The sequence below is a fragment of the Triturus cristatus genome, chromosome 4_1 (genome assembly GCF_964204655.1).
Source record: "Triturus cristatus chromosome 4_1, aTriCri1.1, whole genome shotgun sequence".
Classification (NCBI taxonomy): domain Eukaryota; kingdom Metazoa; phylum Chordata; class Amphibia; order Caudata; family Salamandridae; genus Triturus; species Triturus cristatus.
The window spans coordinates 1,095,561,224-1,095,566,454 of NC_140585.1; the positions used below are offsets into that span (position 1 = coordinate 1,095,561,224).

Consider the following 5,231-nt stretch of genomic DNA (forward strand, 5'->3'; position numbering starts at 1 on the left):
AGCTATAGTTAGGACGTAGGGGCAGATTTATGTTTCCTGGCGCATCCCTGTAAATCAGCAGGGATGCGCCAGGAAAGATGCGTCGCGCAATTTTACCCTTGCGCCACCACGGATGCGCCGCATTTACAATGCAGCGCATCCTGGCGCAAGGATAAACAGATGCGTGACGCATCTGATGGCGTAAGGGCGGCGCATTGCTGGAGTCGTGTTGCAAGCACGACGCAACTCCAGCAATGCTCAGGGGCTGCCCATACCGAACATGCTGCGTCATGCCTTACGCCTGCTTGAAGCAGGCGCAGGGATTTGACGCAGCAACGTCGGAAAAGTGACTCAGTGAAATCTTGTAGATTTCACTGCGTCACTTTTCCGAGGCTTTTTCTGACGGAATGCCCACCCTGCATACATTAAACCTGACGCAGGTTTAATGTAGCGCAGGGCTTTACAACGTGACGCATCTCCCTAGATGCGTCACGTTGTAAATAAGGCGCATCATGGCGCATGGTTTACGCCGCCGCTGCGTCACAGAAGTGACGCAACGGCGGCGTAAATGTCTCGCAAGGGGCTTGTAAATCTGCACCCTAGTTTCTATTAAAAAAGCGTTTGATGTTTTCCAAATAACTTTGGCGCCGGTTGACGAATCTTCACGGAACTTTCAAAACTAGTGGCCTGCTCCGGTCGGCTCCTGTCTTGAAAGTTTCAGGGTGATTCAACAAGCAGCGGCCGAGAAACAAGGGGGGGTTTCAAAACATGTTTTCCCTATGTTAATTTACATAGGAAACTTTAGACAAAGCTACAGCCCGAACTGCTGAACGGAATTACACCAAATTTGGCAAAAATGTAGGTCTTGGTTCAGAAAGAGCCCCTTTTTTAAATGGTGTTAAATCCATTCAGTAGTTCCTGAGAAATTAGAAAAAGAAAAAGTTTCGATATCTGTGGGCGCGGAGGGTTCGCAAACCCTCCCGGGCACGAGCTTCACTCTGATTGGCTGTCAACACTGCAAACCAGGAAGTGTTGGCAGCCATCTTGTGACTCGGATGAACCGAGTCACAAGAAAACAGTGAAACAAAGTGAAAAATGAAGAAAAGGGGGCAGGGTAGAAACCCCCTAACCCCCTAGGCCTGCTCAGGGGGGTCCCACAAGGACGCCCAGGCCAATAAAAAGCATTTAAAAAAAAATGCAAAATTCGTGCTAGGTGTGTCAATACCGCCAAAAATAAAAATAATAACTTTTAGATTTTGAAGCTAACAGACTCAAACCCCTGCACTCAGACCTGAATCTTTTTGTTGTTGTTAAATTAATACCGTCTACACTTTTTCCTGTGTCCCATGTGAAACTCAGCGTGGGCAGCTCCTAAGAGCTGGCATGGTGAAGAAGGGGGCAGCGGGAGAGATCGACGAGGCCCGGCCACGGCGTGTAAAAAAATCAAGAAAGTTCAAACAGGTTGAGGAAGAGGCAGCGGCCCCGTCAGGACCAGGACCAGGACTAGGGTATGCTGTTGGGCAGGTAGTCGGAAGCCTGCGAGGAGCGGCAGATGAAAACAGCCCGGTCAGTTAGCATCACTCTTTAGCTCTAGTGTTGCAAACCTCTTTACTCCCATCTGCGTGCCAGCGCCACCCGTTCCAAGAAGGGAGCCGAAATCTGCGACCACCCCACATAGTAGGCCAGGAGGGAACGTCCAGAATCTGGCGCCTAAAGAGCTAAAGTCCTTCCTGCCTCGGAGCTGCTGGTGTCTGCCAGAGAGGGTCCCTTGGAAGAGGCTGATCTCCAGGAGGAGCAGCGGGAACAGAAAATCCACCAAAAGCGTAAGGAGTGGTGGTTGCAAGGGGCCCGAGAGCCAGAAGACGAGGTTAAGGGTCCCACGAGGCCACAGTGCACCAGGAACAAGGCAGAGGAGCGGACCAGACAAGCGCACGGTCTTTGTGGGCAATCTGCCGGTCTCCTTTACTAAGCAGGCACTGTGAGCTCTCTTTAAAGGTTTCGGGTCCATTGAGTCTGTCCGCTTCCGCTCTGTGGCCCATGCACAGCCCACCCTCAACCGCAAAGTGGCTGCCATTCAGTGCCAGGTGCACCCCAAGCATAAGAGCATCCATGCCTATTCTGTTTTCAAGGAGGAGGCAGCAGCAATGGGGCCCAGGTGGTTGGTGGCTTCAACATCCGAGCCTCTGGTAGCAACAGTCATGACAACCGACGCTCAGCTTTTGTGGGCAACCTACCTTCCGATGTGGAGGACCAGGGTCTGCGTGACTATTTTGCTGAGTGCGGGGAGGTAGCGGCTGTGCGGATCGTTTGCGACAGGAAGACTGGAGTGGGCACGGACTTTCGATAAGTCCTTTTCAAGGAGGCAGATGTCACTCAACTGGCCCTAAAGGTGGACAGTTCAGTGCTGATGTGCAGGAAAGTACAAGTGAAGCGGTGCGTTCAGAAGGATGGGGCGCCTCGTACTGAACCGCAGAATTTCACTGGTGCCAAACACAAGTTCGATTCATCTGCAAAAGATGTAAAACACGTCCTGCATTTAAACATGTAAAGAAAGTGGGGAGCAGTAAATCCAAAACTGTCGGGCATCAGCGTGTTTCTAAGACGAAATCATAGCTTTATTCGCCGCGCAGTTTTAGTGCTATAATCTTCTAACTACTATGATTTGTTTTCCACCGAATACATGGATATGTAAAGTTAAAAATACAGTGTACACGTGCTGATGAAAAATATCTTATTTACATCATTCCAAAGCAAACACTGATGCATTTTTGGCCCGCTGAATAAAAATACAGTCCTTGTGTAGTGCTTTCTGTAGTCGCGTGTGTTTTCAGGAGCTATAAGTAACAGGTGTTATTGATACTAGGGGTGGGCGGAATTTGCGAAATTCACTTTCGCAAATTATCGCGAAAATGTTAAAAATCTCCGCAAACACGCGGAAATATCGCGAAGATGCGGAAGTTTTTTCCCGCCCGTTCGCGGTATTTTCTGCATGGTCGCGGCTCGCCAACTTACCCATGTGGTTGCTCGTGGGCGCGGCCATCTTGTTTTCAGTTGTCTCGCGGTGCATGATCGCGAGAAGAAAGACTTGATCGCGCGACGCATGATGTCACTGCGGGCGCAAATGGCTACCAACAATCCAACATCTCATGGAGAACGCGACCGGATCGGGAAAACTTGTCGGCGAATGCGGGGATGCAGGTAAGGCGATCGCGCACACACACGAGAATGTATTATTTTACAGCGCGAGCAAGAAACAAATTATCGCTAAGCTGCGGAATGCGGAAATTTTGACATTTTCGCGCTTTCCGCGGAACGCGAAAATGTCAAATTATCGCAATTTCCGCGACAGGAACGAAATTTAAGCCCAGGCCTAATTGATACCCAACTTAACTGCAATAATTTGAAACAGTTTGAAAGGGCAAGTGTTTGATCAACCCCTCCATGAACAAGCCTGAGAACTGTAGGATTGTTACACAAATCCCAGGAGAAGGCGCTTTATCCCACGGAGCTATTTTACCAACAGCAGGAAGATCTGGTGGACTAAGTGAGAGTTGGGCTGTGAAGACCTCAGTGCGTGTGTTTTGAGTCCTTCACAAGTGTACCAGAGGGAAGTCCTCAGCACAGTTTGGAGTGCCCGGATGAGAGCAGAGGGGAAGAGAAACAACACTACTTCCACTGTTCTCTGCAGTATAAAAGGCCTGCTGGGATTTCAACCCGTGACTCACAAGTCACACACACTCTCCTCAGTAAGCGCTCAACACTCTTTGCAACCTAACCCTGCTTCAAACACATGCCCTACAGTTTTACGGACATCTCAGCAACAGCTGAATTACCCACTAAGCTATCTTCCTGGGACTGGAACCTGCAACATGCAGGCAAATCCCTGAAACAACATTTTGGTCCACTGCGCAATTTTTTATTGAGACTCATGGAGCAGCAAAATTATTTCAGTATTTTAATAAGACCAGGGTTGGAAATTGTGATCGAGTAGTCTCCATCTCTTACACACACGCGTGGTCTCCGCTGCAGCGACATTAGCCAACCGAGCTATCTCGCTGAAGTGTAAGTCAATGGCCTTCCTGTTACTATATACGGAACTCGACAACAGGTGCAATGATCTGCTGAGTTATCTGGTTAGATTTAAACCGGTTGATGGTGCACCAACTACAGCGTGTTACAGGCTGAGGTGTCCGTGGCGTAGGTCTATGTAACCTGAAGAGTACAGGATTCAATCCCAGCAAGATAGCTCAGTGGATCAAGTCACCTTCTGCATAGAGCTGTATTGCCTTCAGAGAGGGTAACTAGAATTATGAAGGTCCTTGAAATATGAATGTCTTTGGTGGTTTCATCTTAATTATGGATTTGCTGATCTTGTGACATAATTCACCATTTGCTGCCTGATTTGCGTATTTTAACAAAAACAATTTCCAGTTCAAAAATATCAAAAGTTACTGAAAAAAGTTTCCCATATCATGGGTCAGCACTGTGGCATAACCATTGCAAAGGGTAAATGGACACACTAATATGGCTGTATTTAAGGGTCAAACTGGCAGAGACAAGTTAAAATGTTGCCCTTCCTGTAGTCACCTTTTAAAATGACCAAACAGCAAAAGAATCCTGCCACGGAAAGTGCCCTGTTTATTGTCACACATGTTAGTCAACTCTGCAGACATAGTGTGTCTTTCATTGCAACATAATCCAAGTGGCCACGTCTTGAGGCCAACAGGTTCAATTCAAGCAAAGTCAGGGCTTTAAGTGGGATGAAAAAACTGGGGGTCTCTCAAAGGGGCGTGGCCAATGTAATTAAGGGCATGGCTTAAAAACATGTAAGTTAAAAATGTGTGCTTAGCATAGTGTGCCACCCTACTTGTGTTTTGCTGTTTGTCATTGCATCCAGATTTATGATGCAACAAGTAACATAAACCCTACCACAAGTCAGGACTTTTGGCTGTGTCAATGGTTGTTAGTTGCATGAGATAAATAAGCAGCAACTAAGGCTTGTATATAATATTAAAAAAGCTTCCACTTAAAGCCCAGTTGACACCACAACAATGTTGCTGCTCCTGAGTTTCAAAAAGAGAAGGGAAATCCAGAGAGAAAATGACTCTCTTTAATGGATTTCCCTTCCCTTCCAACACTCACCTGGCATGACGTCATGACGTAACTTCTCCACTAGTGAGAAGTGAGCAGTGTGAGCAGGCGCACAACGAAGTGCCTGCTGTCACTGCAGTCCAGAAAAAATGGACCGCCTA

General features: G+C 47.8%; 1 pseudogene; it reads left to right on the forward strand.

The window, feature by feature from the left end:
- Positions 1-1,362: 1,362 nt before the first annotated feature.
- LOC146856073 (RNA-binding protein 34-like) lies at positions 1,363-2,592 on the forward strand (annotated as a pseudogene).
- The last annotated feature ends 2,639 nt before the right edge of the window (positions 2,593-5,231 follow it).